We start from the raw sequence: 21,493 nt of genomic DNA on the forward strand, positions 1-21,493 counted from the left end.
AAAATCTTTAACCTAGTGAGAGAGCCCTCTCAGGTTGAGGAGGCTAAGCCTCAGCCAAAAGTTGGTTTGAAAGAGTTACATAAGGTCTTCCTGGTCAGCAGCCTATCAGGAGAATGTTTTGTGATAATAGTCCCCACTCCTCATAATGATCACTCCCCCTAGATTGATTTTTCCACATTTCATGGGTGCCCAAGTATACAATAGCTTGCTAATCGAAGGTGGCCAAGTTTACTGGCCACCTCCAGCCCATAAAAACCGTATTCTCATTTATTAAACACTTTTTTTACCATTATGTGCATAAGGAAGAGTTGAGGGGTGTCATACTTGAGCCTCCTTGTGATGTCTAATTATTGGAGATCCGTTCACGTTGTTGCTGAGATGATGATTGATCAACTATCCTATGGAGGTGCTGACTTCCTTTGTTTGCTTATGCACAAGTCTTCACTACATAATGATGTATTCGATCAATGAAATATTTCTTCCATGAAAGCCCACTTCCATTGTTCGATCTGCTGCTGTTAGAGTGGATAGGTGACCTTATAACTACTTCTCAGGGATATTGTGACTTATCTAGAACTCAAAAATGGCCTCTTGATGCCTCAGGGTGGCCAAATCGTCATTCTGGAGCCGCAATATTTTTTGGTCTATGATCTTGTTGGATCTGTGCAGGTTGCTACATCATTGATATCCTTCCTATAACAATCACTCACTCCTCAAAACCTCATATTGCATTCATGGACTTGGATAAATCATAGTGGGTCTAGGGACAAGAAAACAATCCTCAAAAGGTGGTGAAAGTGAAGGAAGATTCCTTTTTCTATGGTATTTTATATGGTTTGTGTTATCGCCAAAAATTGATCATCTAGCCATAATTTACTAGATGGATCAAAGTACACCATGTAGGGCCAATTTTACCATAGTAAAATTGCTTTCACTGTGAGAAATTACTTTATAAACCACATTTTTAAATTCATTTATAAATAAACCCATGAAGAATAATTAAATAAATCACTATTTATTTAATTATCTTCTAGGAATAATTAATTAAACCATTGTTTAACTAATATTCCTTGTCATATTTGACCCATTTATGAGAGATAAATAGATAGATCATTTATTATCTTATTTTTCTCCAGGAATAATTAATTTATCACTAATTAGTTATTATTTGTTGTCAAGTTTGACAAAATCCCCTAGGAATACTTAAATAAATCATTATTTGTTTATTATTCCTTAACCATATTTCTTGATATGATAAATAAATCATTTATTTATTTATTATTTCTAAATAAAAGTTTAAATACTTTTTCCCTCCAACCAAATATAATAAAATATTCCAAATGGTTAATTCTAGAATTTGGTTAATAATATTTTATTATTTCTCATTATTCAAGAATAACCTAACATTTTGTTATAAATAGAATGGTTTTACATTCATTCTCCAATTTTGTTTATTTTCATTGTTGCGCTCACTATTGTAGCTCTGATTATCATCATTGTCACACACCATTTTCTTTTTCATTTGAGTTCTCATTAAGCTCAAACATTTTTGTTTTCTGGGTTTTACACATTATAAAGGAGAAAGACTCTACAAAATCTGAAGACACTGAGGATAGCCAATAAACGATCCCATAGAGGGGGACTAGTAACATTATTTGTTCCCTTCATAGGTGTCATTTAATAAAACATATTCTTTATATATCTAGTTTCCATTGGATTATTGGATTTACTTGCGGTTATTACATTTTGTTGTTTAACTAGTTCTGTTGCATAGATCAGGGTTTTGGCAGGTTTTGTTTCTATCATTTGCTGTAGATCCTCACTGTTTAACATCCATTTTTATTGTTTGGGTTGTTCGTCATCCACGACCTAAAGTGATTTCTTTTCGTACACATTCGAGAAGAATACTACATAACAAATTGGCGAATCCACTGCATTTTTAATTGTGATTTAGAAGCCTAGGTGACCTTCAGTTTTTAGCTTAGGGTTTTTATTTTTTAGTCTTTTAATGTTTTTTACTAGCATTCTAACCCTAGATCGTCCAAATTTCTAACTTCCAAAGTTTTCTGGTTATTTTCGTAGGTCACAGGAACTAGCCACGATAGAGACAACAAATTTTTCCGATACTTACCGCCCGAGAACTTAGAAGCAGAAATCGCACTTTTCTACCCAAAACCTGCAATATGGAGGTCTAGAGCGCGCTTTCTGGCCCAGAAAGTGTGATATCCCCCTAAACAGGCCAGTGCTTGTGATTTTAGGGTTTCTAGGATTTTTCTAATATCTTTATGGTTTTTGCCGAGAGGAGTCTGTTGGGATGGTTGACCAGTGTCTTAGCCCACTTAGGCCTTGATCTACTATGTTTCGCTCGTCGAAGTGGAATTTAGCCCCTTAGGGTTTCTAGTACACTTCCACCTTTATAGGATGAGTTTAGCGAAGTAAGAAGTCTGAGTTTCTACAAAGATTTCAACCATATTTTCTAGATATGTACCTTCCTTTTTCAGATCTTCCCAGATAGGTTTTTTCCATCCAAAGTTCCTCTTGAACATTGTTTGTTCATTTGCCTTAGGTTGCCACTATTTTCCCTAAGCTGCACACCCATCTCCCTATCTTTTGCAACGATTTTCCTCATTGGCTTTTTGTCGTTTCTGCACCACTTTCTAGCAACATAGTCCCATTTGATCCCAACCACACCAATGGTTAGATATCTTATCCATTTTTGTGTGTTTCCAGTTGATTTCGCCACCAACCAACTCAGTGTTTGCAAACCCAGTTTGGGTGGGGTTTTAGAGAGTTGGTTTGCTATTCATTTTCTGTTTTAATTTCAGTTTATTTCAGCAACCTTTTTCCTTTTTCAAACACGATCTCAACTTAATTAATAAACACACTTGCACACATGAGCACACCTTAAGCGAAGGGCACTTGGTTTACACCGCCAAGCCAAGAATTAACTTAATTGATTTATCTCCCCACACATAGATAAAGACATTTTGTTTATCTCCCTTCACCATTTCCATTTCACTTGTGTCTTATAACCATTGCGCCACCAAGGCATTTTTCACAGAGACTCTTAGGTCTTCATACCCAGTTTCCTCTTGGATGTATTACTCCTCCTCGCAGGATTCCAATTAAACATACCCTAAGTCCCCATAACGAATCCTCTTCTAGTTCATCTAATTCCTCATCTGATTTCAAGCCTCCTTCACCACTTATTGTCATCATGTCAGGACCCACTATAGCTGCAGGAAACTAACTTGGTGTTGGCTTCGGTTTTACCCTGGTAGTCACATCTAGTGGAACCATTACATGAACTGTTCTAGCAACTCCAATGCTACCATTCATGGTTGGGTTAAGAGCCAGTTGATTAATGACCCTATACACCACGATGCTGGTTGGCCAGCTATGCTGCCTAATATTCTCTCCGACATCCCAAGTTTGAGGGTAATTATGGAGAGGACACCACCAATCACGTTCGCTCCTTCCATATGTGGTATTCATCCAATTCTATCATCGATGATTCCATTCATCTTCGATTTTTCCAACGTACGATCACTAGAGATGCTACAAAGTGGTATGTTGACCAACCCACCACTTCTCATTCCACTTTTGTGATGCTTGCTAAAGCCTTCCTTTCATATTTTTAGTTACCTCTCCAATATGACACTGAAACGGAGCTCTTGACCGTATTTTCTCAGTCCTCTGCCACTTTTCTTTCCGATCATGTTCAGGAATGGCATAGAAGGAGGAGCATGTGTCGTGCCCCTCCCTTCGAAGATCGTTTCTACCTCGATTGGTTTCTTAGGACCCTTTTAGCTCCTATTTCCAAATATGTCGTGTCTCACTTTCCTTAGTCAAAGGAAGAGGCTCTCTAGATTGCTTTGAGATATGACAAGCATCCGGTTATGTCTATACCGTTATACCATACCTTCCTCATCCTAGTGGTGCCAATGCACTGGGGGCATATCACACTACCAATGGTATCGTTGGAGCTATTTCACATCCTTCACCATATACTCAACAGGGTTATGACCATCCACAGGGGGGCACGAGTTCTTCCAACGCTTATCCCCCTCCTACCAGCAATGTGTATTCAGGACAAAGCACATCTTATGCATTCACCCAACCACATCAGTAGATGGCAGGGCTAGCTAGTACTCAACATGTCTACCATTCCCCCTCACCATCTTACACCTATGCACCACCGAGTGCTCCAACCCCTCAGGCATTAGCGCCATAGCCTCCCATGCATCCTCAGCCCCAACAGCCATCGCCACCTAAAGGTCAAGTGTATGCACAAGAGAGTGCGACCAATCCTCAAATTTCAAAGAAAAAGAATAAGCGTAAGGGTAACCAAGGAAATGAACCGTAGGGGAACCAACCTAACACCAACAACCAGCAACAGGGCGACCAGACCAAGTAGAAAAAGGCTATTCATATGAACAATCCCTGTGCATGTTTTGGTGTACATGGCCATTATACTCATGAGTGTCCCCTCTTACCCCATATGTGCCAAATGTGGGAAGCCCAAGTAGCTTCTATAGGTCAACTGCCCATGGAGCAATCGCCTTAAAATGTTGCGCCATCTTAATCGGTTGTGCTCACAAATCCTTTCCCTTAGCAAGGATTTGTTGCTACTCAACCTCAGGAAGGTCAAGCAGCCCACCCTCCCCAACCTTTTGGTCCTGGTGACTACCAAATCCTCATGATGAATTCTGATGAGGTCAATACCTCTGATGTCAACTTGCAAACTCGGTCGCGTCAATACGACAAGCCATCGACTTTGTCCACAACTGAGACCAAAACCAAAGAATCTACTAAGCCTCTTATGACACCAAATGGTCCGTTATAGATCCCTCAGCCTAAAGTTGAGTCAATTCCTAAGATCCCCAAGGGGCCATTATGCCGTAATGCGACTTCTAACCGAGCTGCCCACACATACAGTATAGTAGATGACTTAGCGCAATCACCTGTTGCCATGTCAATGCTGGAGGTTCTCTAGTCATGCCCATCTCAAAAGAAAGCTCTACTAACTACTTTGGGTGCAGTAGATCCTTCAGATGATTGTTTGATTGTCTTTCCTATTGATGCATCAGAACATCCTCCATTACCACCATCCATTGCTTTCCAAATACCAATCCGAGTCTGTAATGCCATCATCTCCTAATGCATTATTAACAAAGGTGCATCCACCTGTGTGATGTCTGCTGCTGTTTGAAAGAAACTCAAGTCACCTGAACTATCCCCATCCACCATCACTTTTCGTGCTTGGTACGGTCACTCCTCCTAGCCTCTTAGCATGTATCACAATTGTCCAGTGACTCTTGCAGGCAAGACTATTCATGTATACATTGAGGTTATTGATGCCCCTCTAGATTACAACATTCTACTGGGTCATAGTTACACATACGCCATGTCATCTATCACGTCTGCGGTTTTCCATAAGATTGTCTTTCCCCATGAAGGGAAGATCATCACTATCAATCAGTTGACATATTATGAGCTATCATCCTTGACCTCCCCTGAGTCCATTATCTCATTGATGTCAGGAAAGCAGTCTTCCACACCTCTCACGGGTCTTTCACCTGGAGTCTACAAATATTCCACCTTGTTGGGTGCTTTCCCTAGTCCCCCCCTATGATCACTTAGACTATCTCTTTGAGTGTTTGCATGTTACAAGCGTCAGGGGCTGCTCAAAAGCAGTCCATTTCCTCTGGTCAACAACTAACTCCTCAACACCCTAGTGTTACCATCACAACCAAGTCATCTAGATCCACCCCCCTAGGATCTCCTCCATTTGTGGGTGCCTCTCCTTTGTTCCCACTAGGAACTATTCCTCCAGGTCTTAACCATCTAGGCATTGATCCACCGGGACATTACCCTACAGGAAAAACACATTTGTTGTTTCCTCCTCCTAGAATATTTTATGTCCCGATCATGGCTTCATGTCCTCTCCCATATATGACTTTGGGGATCCCAGTCTGGTACATTGATCCCCCAGCGAACACTCTGCCTGGTCAGCTCAAACTATATCATGCTTTGACCTCGGTTCAACCGGTCCCTACAACCCCTGTCGCTACTTCAGTTCCACTGCAACCTCAAAAGAACCCTATCCTGTTGTGAAATCATCCAAACAGGGAGGAAAATCCAAAGGGAAAGAACCTAAGGACAAAGATCCCCAATCTCCTCCAGCCCCCAATGCTCCAAATCCAACACTTCCATGTGTTTTGTGTGAGGTTGTTGGGCATGCCACCAATAACTCTCCTAAACTTCCTTGTCTAAACCCTTTGGTTCATGAAATGTTTCCTAAGTCTAATATCCCCGAGGTCCAAGTTACCTTACTGGATTCAACCAAAAGACTTAAAACGTTGTGCACAAATCACCCTTGTGCCTTGTGTGATCATTATGGTCATTATTCCCATTGTTTCCCTCGTCTCGACGAATTTCGTGATTGCCTCCAAGTGCTTCGTGACTTCGAGGCCACTCATAGTGGATCATCTACTCCTCTACTTGTGGATTCTGGTACCACTAGTACACCAGAACAGGGGGACTCTGGTCCCACCATCGTGATCCCTCCCCCCGATGTCGAGATGATAGACTCCACAGTCCATATCCTTTACCTATCGTCATCCTTGATTTCCTTGTAGGAAAACCTTTCTGAGGTTTCTGCATGCGCTTCTATCAAACCTCCTTTGTTGGAAACCCAGGTCTCAACATCGGTAGATTTTCCATCAAATAGCTCGTCATTGTTGGCTTACTGGGGCCTGAACCAGGTTTGGAAGTGATTTAGCTAAGCAAATCTCGGTACTACTGGCCCTTTCGGCAAAATTCCACAAAGTGCAGACTGAGGTCTCACCCGAAGTAGTATGGGAGGGTGTTGGAACTAGGTTTCCGCACCCTAGGGATGTCTTGATGAAGTTTCTGGAGGTTCGTGGTCTGAACCTGCGCGCTTGCGCTACTCCGCGCAACTGTCTATCCTTTGTGACCTGTGCCACTACCTCCGCGCACCTCTGTAAGGGCACGAAGAAAGTACTACCCTGATCTCTATTCTTACTGCGCTATTATATTAGTGCTTAACTTAACTTGTGAGGGCCCAATATTCTTATTACTTCATTCAACATTTAGGTAAGTGCGCGCAATCATACACAATATAAATGCATAAAGATAAATAGAAATATAGATGCACAATATTTCGAATCAAACTTATCTTTGTTATTATTCTTTTTCAAGTACAATCCCACTTACAGACCCAACTCTACCTTGCGCATTCAGCTCCAGGGGTCTGCATACTCAGCTGCAGACTCTACTAGGCCTCTGCGCACTTAGCTGCAGAGCCTCTTCCTACTACTACGACCCAATACACTTCAACTTTTCCTCTTATGCTCTAACCATGCCTTCGCATCTATCTATTACCCGCTAAAATTATTGTCTTTACACTTAGAGCCTCGCTCTATTTATACAATCCCATGGTTCGCAGACCATGGGTAGGCCGACACAACTTTACATTATTTTACAATTCTTAGGGTGGACAACCCTATGACTCATCCTAGACTTTCGCGCTCTGCACCTGCACTTCGCGGAGTCTTACAATACAATTGACCAAAACTCGGGCTTTAAGCCCCAAAACCTGCTGTGAGGGATCCCATGCCCAACAGGCCCCCAACACAATCATCGTGACTTGTCCCGAGTCACTCTGTTGGTGCGACAATCTTGGCACGGAGCCCCTCCAACTGTGCCTGGGCTGCACGAAGGTTCGCAGCGCACTGCTCTGCTGTCTACTGGATCTGCTCTACTCTTTCTGCCGAATGCTCGCTATTAGGGGAAAATCCCTGTCTTAAGGCATGCATCACCTTCATTTGTGTGAGCTTTCCTTCAATATCGGTAGTGATGTGGAAGGCCTCATCAATCCATGGCTAGATGCGCACTTTAAGCACTGCCTCTTTCTGTCGTGCGGCATCCACCTATTCCTTCAATGCCTGATCTGAAATTGGGGCACGTAGGCTTCTTGTCTAACTTACAAGAACCTCTCCCACTTCCAAAGCTTTAAATATTCCCAAGTCCTATTGATTAACCAATGCGGAATTAAAAATTCTTGAAAATATAGGTGTATGCTGGTATTTGTTTTTAAAACTGTTTATGTGTTGTAATTTAATGTGCTCAAACTGATATATAAATACATATAACAGTAAATAAAGCAGCAGAGACAATGCAACAATAAAACACACACAGAACAACAATATTAATTAGGAGTTCACCCAAAACTCTTGGGCTACATCTCTGTGAGCTCTAGTCAACTCAACTAAGCTCTCTGGGATTATGGCAAGTCCTTTTACAATCTCTTGGCTCAACTGCACTATTTTACACAGAAACAATGGGTTTATACACCATTTTATCCCCGGATCTTGAAGCTCTCGTCTCTCTGGCTCTCGGCTCTCACTCTGGATTTTGGCTTTGGCTCTTGGCTCTGGCTCTGGTTCTAGCCTTCGGCTCTGGCTGCTTTGGCTCTCTGCATATATAACTCTCTAGCTTTCCACTTGAACTCCAAGTGACTACTGCTACTACTACTACCTTTTTTGCTACTCTCTTTCGCCTGAGCCTCCTACTTTGGCTTCACTTTCTACTTATGCTTGGCTCCGACAACAACTCCAACAACAACCCCCTTTTGTCTCTCACATTCATGGCTTTTAAGCCAACTGGCGCTGTCTGTTCATTTTCCTCTTCTCGAGATCTTTGGCTCCCAACCTCTATCCACTCGAATCCCCTTCTGAGCATTACCAGTCATGGCATAACGTCTCCGGGGAAGGTGGCCACCTATTCCACAACAGAAGGGACCATCGGGCCTTTGAAATCGCCGCAATAGCTATTCTCTATTTACACAGAGAAATGCATTCAAACACGGGAAAATCTGCCAAAACACTGTTTATCAGACTTCAAAAGTCCTTAAATCTGCTCTATACTCCTATCGAGTCCACCTTTATGTCGCTTATCGCATCCCCACCATTGATCTGGGAGATCTATATCCAATGGTTGTGGTTCATTTCGGGTGGCTCTTTTGTATGGGGGTTAACTGCCCAATAAGGGTGGTTTTCTCTCTCCGGGGCCTGGACACGTGGCAGCCAATGTATGGGCTTGGGCGAAGCTCGGCTAAAACCATTTACCGCGCACAACCCGCCTGAAATCCTGCCTGTTTCGTGATTTCCTTTGTATTTTAAAAATACATTAAAACATTGAAATATCACAAAACGACTTTATATCGGACTTGAGATATTACATATTTTCATTCACAAACCCTTTCAGGTCTAGTTTTCATTGCATCAGTGCTTCCCTCCATATTTCATTTAATAAAATAAATACGCAAAAATACATAGAAACTATTGTTTGAAGGATCTCAAATTTTATGGAAGATTGTTTATACCTCTATCGGGTCTGGCTATCTCAATGCACACACACACACACACACACACACACACACACACACACATATATATATAGCCCCGCTCCTCTGTGTAGCTCCGATACGATATTGCGATGCAACTTGTTGCAATCGCATATCGCATAAGCTCGGGGTATTTCCATATGGTATGGCCTATGCCAACACCGATTGCAATCCGCCGATATCGGCGATTGTGATATCGCATCGACCTGGTCCTATCATATGTCTGCCTCCGATATCCTCCACTTGCCACCGCCGATTGCGATATGCCGATTGGATCTGGACCGTTGATCAGCCAGATCCGATGGCTCCTATGCATTGTGCCTTTGACTGCCGATAAGCCTATTTTCCACTATTTCTTCATGTTTTTGCCTCCTGATAGTGTTATCCACCGTTTTTAAAGGTTCTCCCTTTGCGCTAGTTTTTAGATTTTTGAAGACTTAGAGGGATTTTAGGACCCATTTTTAGGGGATTTTTCCCCTTTTTCCAAAGGATAAAGGGAAACTTCATTTTATGATAACTTCCGCATCCTAAGTCCATTTTTGCTCATTCAAGTTGCAGTAGATTCAGAACAAGACGATCTATGCAATGGGGCTAGTTCCAATAACTTCCTTGGACTTTTATTTTCCTCAGTGAGGAACACTTGGACTTAGGAGTCTATCCAAAATCCATTTTGGATCAACACCTTTTCTTGTTGTAGGTTCGCTAACCGTTGGGTCTGCACCGTTCTACGCACACTATCATACTGCACTTGGAGCTCCCATGCTTCAGTTTCTAGGTGATGTATGGTGGGGTGCTCCTGTAAGGAAGTGAGGAATGCGAGGGATTCTTCCAACATTATAGTATAGTCCTACACTGCCTGTCCTATTTCCTCTAGCCCCTTTTGGATGGCGCCAACACGGTGTTCCCTAACTTCTGGGGGCATAGATGACTCCGCCTTTAATCGCAGTTCAGCAATCTGAAGGTTGAGGTCCAGCTGTATCCTCGTTGCTTCCTCCTTTTCCGTGCGGAATCCACTAGCCAATCTGTGAATTCGCATTCCTACTGGTACGTCTGTTGCAATTTCTAGCTCTGGGGTGCGGCGACATGCTTGCTCTACTATCTGTTGTAGCTTCTGATTCTATGCCAACACTTCATCATGTTGTAAACTAAGTTGCTTGATGTTGATTCGTTGTTCACTGAGCATTTTTAGGGCGCGTCCTTCCCTAACGTGGAGTTCTGTTGTCACTCCGTCCTGTAGTTGGTATAATATATCCTATGGAATGGCATCCAAGTTTAGGCCAAGTCCCTTGATCCGACCCACCGGGGTTAGGTCCTCCGTGTTGTCCGCTTTTAGTGCTCCTTCCAGCAGTGCGACGGTGTTAACTATTTTGGCCTGCAGCAATTGCTCCATTGCCGATGTACCTGCAGCACTGTAGATGGCTACCGTTCCCTCCTGGGGGGATCACACCTAAAGTTGCTGCACTGCGCCCTTAGGGCTCCCAACACATTATGCTACTCTGTCATTGCTTCCTGGAGCGCTTCCCTGGTGACCTCGCAAACTATGTCACCAATGTCATATAGGTCACCCTCTGTGACTGTAATGGGTTCACCATCCAGTTTGGAAGCCTTGGTCTTCTTCCATGGCCCTGTTCCTCCTGTACTGTGCAACCGTTTCAGTTGTGTAGATGTCATTCTTGGGTCCGCGGCTTCCACTGTATATTTTGTCCCCTGTCCTGTGGTCGGGTCCGAGCCTCTTTCCTCCTGCGTAATGGTGGCTCTAGTTGCCAATGTTGCTGCTGCTTTTTTGGTGGCCTTGGTCTGCTTTGCAGTGGTGTTCGCTACCTCACGGGAAGCCCTTACCTCCTCGGCCAACTGCTCGTTGTGCTTCTACTGTGCCAACAGCTTGGTGGCATCCTTCTATTTTTGTATCGTTGTCTCATCACATGCCACTAGATCCGGGGTGCGCCACTCGAGTGGCCATGAGTCGAGCACAGCGAAAACGGCATCATCAATCGTGATGAAAGGAATTTTGGTCCAAGTCTACGCCGAATCCTTACGTGCCTTGATATACACATTGTGCATATCTACCTTGAAGTCTGCAAAGTTCCGCAGACTATCGTACACTGTGGGGGATAGGTGCAGCCTTTTGTTGATCCACATCCAGACGCTCACCTCCATGAGAACCCAGAAGATCTTGGTCTCACAGATTCGCATGGTGTTCTTCGTCACCCAAAGCAACGTGTATTTTGCTGCCTCTAGCAAGTCCTGTTCAAGGGGAGGGAACTGACTGTCCTTAGGCAGTTCCCCTGTCACCAATAAGATAGACAAGAGAAACCACGCATAGTGGAAGGTCTTGCCCTACTCTTGAGCTTCTTTGCAATTGGTTAGGAATTGCTCACAGAGGAATTCGGCCCAGTTGAATTGACCCCCTTCACGCATTGTTTGGTCAGCGTGATGACCGTCGCTGGTACCTCATTGCCGTGACATTTTCTCATCACCTTCCCGGCTAGCAGTTGGATGGCACATGCACCCCTTTGTCTTGAATGCTACTAATTACATAGCCTCTCTACTTCTTTTCCAACTTGTATTTCTTCTTCATGTCCTCTGTGAGCGCCAAATCTTCGCTTTTGCCAGCTATCTCCATGGGGTCTCTTCCTATACAGGGAAGCCGAGAAATCCTGTGAATAAGCTTCGTCGTGATGGGAATAGGCTCCTCTAGCCACAAGTACCCATCGCGCACCAAGCAAAGCAGTTACATGATGACAAAAATTGTGATCGCTGCCCGGTGAAAGTGTGGAATCCATAGTAGGTGGAGTAGCTCGGCCTCCTCCACACCGCATAGCCATTTTTGCGACTCTAGCACTGTAACTGACCCCTCCTTGCTCTGTTTCATGAGTTTGCTAGTCTCCAAATGTGGGAACTTTTTGCTGTCCGCGAGGTCCCAATCTTCAAATTTCATCATGGGCACGCAGCCCAGAATCGAACCTTGAAACATAATTCCATCTTAGAGGAGAGGGGTTTGGAGTGCGCTCTTAATGGCATCCAAATCCTTGGGTATTTTTGCTTCCCCTCTCCATGGAGGGACATACTTGGGAAGTTTTGCTATAGCGCGCATTGGATGAATGTCTTCCTCCATTTCTTCATCTACCTCGATATCTTCTACGAAAGCCTAGAGATCCTCCTCCTAATCATCTATCTCCAAATTAACAGTGTTGCCCTTGTCTTCCATAGACAGTTTACCAAACCGTGGATTTCGCGAAGACATGCAGATTGGTCCTGCTACCTGTGGATCCTTTTTGGGTCTCAGCATCCAGGGCGATTTTGGAATTTCCACTGCACCCCCCACTGGAAACGTAGCACTCTACGTGGCTTCCTCGATTGTCGACATCATTCTATTCAGGAAGTCCTGCGTCTCCTTTGGCAATGTCTCAAACACTGAACTTGCTCTCAAAGCCTCCAAATTCGTAAGGTCCATACCCACTTGATAGCGCAACAACTGAATTCTCAAAATGCCAAGGGTTGTTCACTGGATAGCCACCTGTGATTTATATGTATTTTTGAATTCAAATGCGACTGTTCCCCCCTTATTCGGCCCATTAATGCTATATTGGCGACAGATCATCCCAAATATAGTTCTGAATTCGTGTCTTAATTTCCCACCGCCCACTCCTCGTTGTCTTAAATTGGACATCTTGTCATGAATAGTGACACCAACGGTCACTTCCCAGCCTACCTGTGCAGCAGCGCAACCCCTTATGTGCAGACGCAACCCCCTATGTGCAGACGCAACCCCTGTGACATACTGATTTTGTGCATGCCCTCCTGATTGCGCAGCTCCCTCACAGACTCTTTTATAGTCCCGCGCTCTCTTTCAACTGCTTGGAGTGCTGAGACTGTGCTCCCTATAGATAGTTAGGTGGTCGCACCACCTATGCAAGGTTTCAATTCACCTTCCAGCCTATTTTGCAGGCACTCCTCAACTACCTTGCGACAGTTAGCGTCGCATGTTCTTCCTTATGCAATGCACTCCCCTGGTTACTTTGTCTGGTAAGGTGCGGTCGCAGCCATAGTAGTAGCGCCACAAATTCTCGGTTGCAATCTTCTAGTGCAGTAGTATGGCTACCCATATCTTGTCCTGTCATTTTATCAATGTGACATGGTTGCGTGATTTCGGTTTCCAGTTTTTTGATCTACGCATTCATTAACATGCTTTTCTCCCTCAGTCGTACCCGATCTTCTTCGAGTTCACAAAGCTTAAGGTTCCCTCACCAAATGGATTTCTTAATATGCATATGTTCGCCCTCACACAGCTACATAATTCCTTCATCCTGGTCCTCGTGTACTGTCCCAACTCCAATAGCTACTGCGTGAGGATTCCTCTCCTCCAAAATTATGGTCTCAACTCTACTCTTCAGCTTTAGAATCATTTCCACGCTCAGGTTTTTGCACATGGCCCTATAGGCCCATCGGACCAGTGGTACGCATAGGTCCCAATCAGTTTGTCTCGAGTGGTGAACTCTGTTCAGGATTATGCATACCTTCTTGAATGCTTCTACGTGGAGAATTTTTGGCGCGCATTGCCTTTCCTACTGTTGTGTCCTATTCTAATTTTCGATCCTTCGTTTGGGGTGTGCTTATGTGGACTACAGTGCACACGTCTGTACCCATCGACACAGGTGGGCGCACAAGTTGCTCCATCCTAGTTTCCCGACTCTCATTCGAAGCTGGGGGCTTCCAAACCGTAGGCGCATCATCATTCTACATTCGTGCAAGTCCTCAAAGTTTTCTTGATTTGTACCCCACCATCGTGTGGGCATTGCGCGCAATGCCCATTTCAACGCATCGAACCGCTGTTGTTCTGGTACTGCGCTTTCAAATTTGCTCAAGAATTCATCCACCGCTATCAATCCATCATATGTCAGCAGCTCTCATGCCTGCATTGTCATGCAACGCAGTGATCTAATCATCAGGTTGCAATTCAGGGTCGTTACTTCGTGCAATCGATTCTGCCATCGCTTTACTTCCTTGTCTGAATCCGAAGTGCAGGCGCTTTCGTGCTCCCACGAGATCCTCCCATCTGTAGTCGGAATCACCCAATCCTGGTCTCATGCAGTTATATTGTAAATATAATCGAGATCATCTTCGCACACTAGTTCAGTGTAACGCGTTCCTTTGGCTATGTCCAGTGGGACTACTACGCGTAGTGACTTTTTCTCAAAGATCATTTTGCGCTTCTTCAGATTGATGACTCTGTTCATATCGGTGGTCTAGTCTATTCCTAACAACGTTGGATAGGGATTGTTGTCTATCACTTCAAAATCCATTTTTGTGCTCATGCCTTCAATATCAACTGTTACCCCTTGCAACCTTCCCATGGGCAAAATCTTCTGTTGGTTCACCATTCGTAATTAAATAAGGGACCACTATAACTTGGGCTTGCCCATATGTTCCCATGTTTTCTTCAGTAATACATTCACGTCCAAACCCAGATCTAGGATTACCTGATCCATTTCATATTCCCCAATTTGTGCAGTCAACCTCATTTCTCTTCCAGTGCGCAATGCATGCTTCCCCAATTTCCGGATGATGCACGGTTCCCCTGACCCCGCGCACCTGGTGATCAGTTCCTGTAGTCCTTTAACCACCTTGTTGTCGCGCAGCAGTTTCATGCATGTCTCCAAAAAGGTAATAAGCATTGAAGGATCCATTGCTAGCTCTGGTTGATCCTTACTACCTGAATTGGAGGCCTCCGTGAAGCTCTTCTTAGCTTCCATGAATGTCTCCTTTGTGCGTTCTAAGTCAAACTCGAGTTCCTTTGTAGGAGCCTTGTGAACCCATGTACTTTCCTCTCGCTAATTTCCCTTATCCTCTCCCATCATTGCACCACTTCTGACCATCATGTTTACATTCAGATCCTCTTCATGCAGTTCAGACCTCATCATTTGTATATTCTGAGTTAGGGGAGGTTGGAATACCCCTTTTTCACGCATCTTTGTGATCAACGTAGGACAGTATATTGTTTCATGATCAAACTTAGCATAATACGTACAGGTTATCCTTGTTGGGTTGGTACAGTCGAGGGCATAGTGCCCTGGTCCTCCGCAATTATAACAAATTAATTGTCTACGGCCCCTTCCTGGTCCCATTCCACCCGGTCCTCGACCTCGCCCCTAAAATCCAGCACACACCATCCCCTCATCTAGGTCAAGGGCTCACGTTTTGGTCTGCATACTATAGGCTGGGGTTCGATCCATTATTAGCTCAAAATTGTAGCAAGTGCGCTCATTGTGGCCCACCAACCTGCAGAAATTACAAAACAATTGCTAGGGTGTCTGTGTATATTTCTGCAGCAAATGACAATTGTCCATTATGTGTTTCCCTCCTATCTAATAGGTCGCACACCATAAAGTAAGTGCCATGCTCGGCCCTGCCTACACCTCCAATCTCAATGGCATTGGCCCTCCTCCTGCCAAGTAGTTCGTGAACACAAGACAGTGATCCTTGTCATGACCTTGGCCTTTGCATTTTATGCACCATACTTCCTCATGCACCTGTAGCCACGGTGCCCTATCCTGCTTCAAGCTTTGCATTTCCAAACACATATTCTATAGTTGCACGTGGATTTGTTGAACTCCCAACAGGGGGTCCTGTATCAGGGTCTCATGTAATCTCATCGCCATCTCCAACACATCGCCTGGGTAGAAAGTTTCTACTGTGACAGCGTCGTCCTCAAGTGTGGTGTCAAAGATGCTACAAACCATGCACAATGTTGTGCATCCGTTAGTGTCATATTGGCCTCGCGGATCATACTCTTCAGCCTTTGGTCCAGATTCCAGGGGGTCTCGCTCGGAAGCATCGCAATCTCTTTAAACTTGATGATTGACTGCATCTTTGATTTTGGCCTACTAAATTTTCTGTTCAACGCATTCTGGATCTCTACTATCCCTGCGTTTGGATGGTCGTTAGAGTGCTTGATGTACCATGTTAATGCGCAATCCTGTAGTGCGCTCACCAATGTATCCCTCTTAATGTTGTCGTCCGTGACACCTTGTGCTTCCCATACTTCTCTTACCACGAACCAGAATTGGTCCGGATCCTCATTCCCTACTCCTTTGAATACTGGTGGTTTTGTTAAACACACATGGGCAGTAAGAGAATCTGAAAGATAAACATGAGAATACGATTTTTATTAACAAGAGATATACATTTATAGTACATTGTTGTGACCGTTGGGTTCCACATCCCAAGGTCTCTTGGAATACTTTGTCTATTCAGCTTCCAGACCAACCCATTGAGGATTAGGTGTCCAACATTCCCCCCCTAATCTAAAGGGTTATGTATGAGTCCAAGAAGAGAGTTGTAATACAAAATGTGCAAAAAATGCATGGCAGCACTAGGCTGAATGTGCTCTCTGAAATGTTGGTATAAAGGGCAGTGGTTTAAGGATGACCACCAACACTGGAACACTTAGTGCAATTCCTGGAACTCTTCCAGAACTGGCAAGAAGTTGAAGTCTTCTGCTAGAGGAAGTGCTCCTATTGTTTTGAAGAGGGAAACCTTCGACCAATAAAGGGAGGTCTCAACCCGCATAAAAGGGAGAACTTCAACCTGAAAAGAGAAGTCTCAACCTGTGATGGTTTAAGGATGACCAAAAACTCTGGAATGCTTAATGCAATTCCTAGAACTCTTCCAAAACTGGCAAGAAGCTGGAGTCTTCTGCTAGAGGAAGTGTCCCCAATTTTGTTCCTAGAATTCTTCTGAAACTAGCAAGAAGTTGAAGTCTTCTGCTAGAGGAAGTGTCCCAGATTACCAACTGAAGGCATGTTCACGGGCATCTTTGTCTCTGGCTACAACTCTGAAACTGGTGTGGCAGGTTGTGGCTCAGGCTCGCTTGATGTGACTTTGAAGCTTGTAGATGACCATCATTTCCCCCCCTGTCAGATACAAGGTGAGATGATGGAGAAAACTCAACTGCAAGACTGTTAAATACTCTGGAACAAGTTCTGACATGTGTTTGGAATATCTCCTTGGCTATTGATGCCCATTGCCAAGAAGAGATCCATCCAAGATGAATCTTTGTTCTTGCAGGACGTTTATTTCTGAAGCATCTGTGTGAAGAATGACTGGTTTTATGACAATGCTTACATGGATGACGATCAAAACAGTGATCTTTCAAATGGCCAACTTGGTCACAGTGTTAGCATTTCACAATCTATTGTGGTGGCTATTGCTATTGCTGTGAAAGAGGAGTAGAATCTGGAATAGCTAGAGGTGAATTGTCATGAGGAACAGGTGAACTGTCATGAATGAATCCAGCACTCTAAAACTGAATGGGCTTTGAATAGTCTGGAATATGGAAGGACAAGTCCTTGTCATATCCAAGACCGGTTTTGTGCTTGTTGTGGACAAGTTGTTCCCAAGGTCTGATGATGGGCTTGGGAAGTGCAGACTGAGTTTCTACATCTGCATGTACAACTGCTGCTTTATGGGAGTCTGTTTCAATTTTCTAAACAGAAACATATTCAGAATCATGACTCCTCTGCTGTAATTGAGATTCAAGCTGCAAAAATTCAATCTGTTCTTGTGCATATTGTAGACATGTCTGAATTTCTGAGAGAGAGCCTTTGTTGATTTGGAATGTTTCATCAACAGTAGAATGTATAAGAGTTTTCATGAACTCTAATACTTTAGTAATTGTAGCCATTTTTCTCAACAATTAGAAATGCGCCACTAGATGTTTGTTTTAGTATGAGTTGAGGTGAAAATGTATCCTAAATAATCACAATGCTTGCAACAAAATTGTAATACATATTCATAAACATGTTAAACATTAGAGACCCATCATTCCAAGGTGCATGTATAACCAACATCGGCTTTAAATGCTCAATGTAGCACTCAACCATCAACAGAATTCAATAACAATACTATACCACTCCAAAAGACATGATATCACTGTATAGCCTTCAATGCTATATGTGAAGAGCACCTTCAATGAACGTGTAAAGAGTGAGGACACACGAAGCATATAACCAACACATGAACTACTGTACATTCACGCTATCCAATCATATAATACAACATATAGGAGGCATATATTCTCTTCCCAGCAACTCTTTTGTCACAAGTCAGCTTCAATGTACATAGAACACAAACCAATATATCTTTGCCAAAATGCAAGGATGAATATGGACTAAAACTCTTCCATTATAAAATATTTCCCTGTGCCTTTGTAAGATAAATCTCACTAGCAAACATTATGCGTGGAAACTTGCCGAACCGTTCGTCCAAGATTTTGCAGGTTCAGGTGCAGATTGAGATGTTGGGGCCTTCATCATTTCTTTAAACTTCGAAATGATATGTTGGATCTCGTCATTCACATTTAAAGCCTAAAAAGCATGGCCTCATTATCACCGACTCTCTCCACCATCCTCTATATAGTAGATTGTGATTGCCAGCATACCTGTCTGTGTGGAAGAGGAAGAGTCGCCTCGAGCTGCTCCAGAAGATGCCCTTGTCAGGAACCGCACTATGAAGCCCTCAAATGCCCGGTCGTCTACAGTTCAGTTCAATTCTCACGTCAGGTTCACCATTTTTTCTTCAATATTTAGCACTTCACAATTGTATATAGTGCAAGTAAAGTTCGGTTATAGATATACGGTGAAATGAGTGAACTTAGAAGTTCATACACCAGTCACAACCAGAGAAATAATAGCACAGATTTCCAAGGAACAATGAACCTGATATAGCGTTGTCCAGAAATGCTTGTCTCCACTCCAATCTTGGTCTAGATGTCTCGAATCAATTCCAGAAGTAGATTCGACTACTGTAAGGGAAAATTCAGGTGCATGGGAGAGCGTGAACCCTCTTTGGATAATTGTCTAGTTAAGAACGGTGGGAGCTGCTTTATTAGCACAACCTTAGAACTGATAAAGGAGTCCCCACAATACGCCTTTACCCAAGCTCAGAAATTGAGGTAATTAAATAGCAGCTACAGTAAACAAGAAATTTTTTCTGATTTTTTTTTTTTTTTTTTAATGAAATTTTCAGTTAAAATTTTTGTCAAGCATGTCCCATACATATGGCTGTATGTATTTTTTTGTACTTCTGATTTTTCAAGCAGTGGTTTACAGCAGTTTAATAATGCCCAAAGGTTGGTGTTCCAACCACAATATATAACAACCAGCAATTTATAAAGATGAACAACTCAAACAGATCATAAGAACACCTCCTTTTATTCAAATATCAGTCCAAAGACCATATTTCCTGGGTTGCCATCAAAGCGTATTCACCATAAAATTCGCCAGCAAGCAATATTCCAGTCAATACTCAGAGTATTAAAAAACACATATAATAAATCAGGGAGTGGGACTGCATATATAAACGGAGAGGTGGAGCATTATATTAGCAGAGTATAGCAGCGTTCAACATACTTCAGACTTTGATAGCAGTGTTCAAGAAATTATTTAAAAACGGCCTCGTTCCTCGTTCCTGCGCGGAGGCACTAGATACGAATCCCAAAACGGTGACCAGAATCCCTGAAGCAGACTTTGCTGCTGCTGGACTCTGAGGTCGAAGGTAGTAAAACTATAACCCGTTACACTTCTAAGCGCAAAGGCAGAATTTTAAATAGAGCGGTTTATCAGGAAGCTCAGAGGTCTTAGTGGGTACTAAACCCTCCACCCACGTATGTGAAACCCTTAAGAAAACAAGGAATGCTCTTATTTAACAAAGAGAACCTTCAAAACAAATGGCGATAGCATGCCTTTAAAGATAAACAGAGAGTCCAAAATGGGTTGAGGCCATATAATAGACAGGATTGTAATCTTCTCCAACCAGAAGATTGCTTACTCGGCTGCTGTCGTAGCGTAGCTATGGAGGAGCGCCTTCTTCTCTGTAGCAGGTGTTGGATTAACCGTTCGTTGTTCAAGCTGGCAGCTTCTTTTTTTTTGGGTCTGATGCAACTAAAAACGTAAAATATCAGTGCTCAGAGGCCGTTACCTTATGTTTTCTTCAATGACTGAGAGACTGCACATAAGGTTTCAAAAACGCTCCCGCATAAGCTGCCATCCATCCACATATAATGTCAGAGATTTGCAGCAGCGACTGTGGAGAGGGTAGTAGACTGACTCCTCAGGGGGTAGTGTACAGGTTGCAAGAAACTAGCAGAAGGGAGTAACAAGACTGCCAAAAATTGAACCTGGCTCCAATACCATGTTAAACACACATGGGCAGCAAGAGAATCTGAAAGATAAACATGAGAATACGATTTTTATTAACAAGAGATATACATTTATAGTACATTGTTGCGACCGTTGGGTTCCACATCCCAAGGTCTCTTGGACTACTTTGTCTATTCAGCTTCCACACTAACCCATTAAGGATTAGGTGTCCAACAGGTTTGATCACGCTCACCATACTGAACCATGGAGGTGGTGGAGGTGGAGTGGGTGGAGATGGAGATGAAGGAGGTGAAGTGGGTGGTAGTGTGGGTGGTAACTATAGAATTCGCTACCTTATCAAACTGACTACGCTTTTCGAAGAAAATTTCACGAGCTCGTCCTCACTCTCCCGCGAGGGTGAAATTAGGGACTATTTTCTAATTCTTCACTACTTTTTCTTGTGTAGATTCTTCTACTCCATGCAGTCCCAAACATTAATTTATTCGCATAACTCGCTTTTCACATAACAGCATCTTAATCCAGGTATTCAAAGATTTAATATACTTACCTCGCGGTCCCTTGAGAAAACGTCACTCTGCCTCGCTGTAACTGATGGCCATGTCCACCACAAACTCAATGATAAATCCTCTTATTATTCTGTCAAGCCAGTGGTCCATAGCTTATGCTATCTTATCTTCTGACGCTTCGAGTCTGCGCACTAATTCCAGAGTCCACACTATCAGTTGGTCGAGCCTACACCTTCCTTGGCTGTCAACTAACCTCACAATCCACTCATACAATTCAGAAGGAAAGGATGCAAAGAAAATCTCATGGATTTCCGTATACACGTAGCAATCCGACCACTTTTTCTCAGATACTTGCAGAGTTCTGTTTTCCTGTGTCGTGAACTCGTGAATCTTCTTGT

The sequence above is a fragment of the Pinus tabuliformis genome, chromosome 1_1 (assembly GCF_031772625.1).
Source record: "Pinus tabuliformis cultivar Carrire ecotype Pingquan chromosome 1_1, CPIR1, whole genome shotgun sequence".
Lineage (NCBI taxonomy): Eukaryota > Viridiplantae > Streptophyta > Pinopsida > Pinales > Pinaceae > Pinus > Pinus tabuliformis.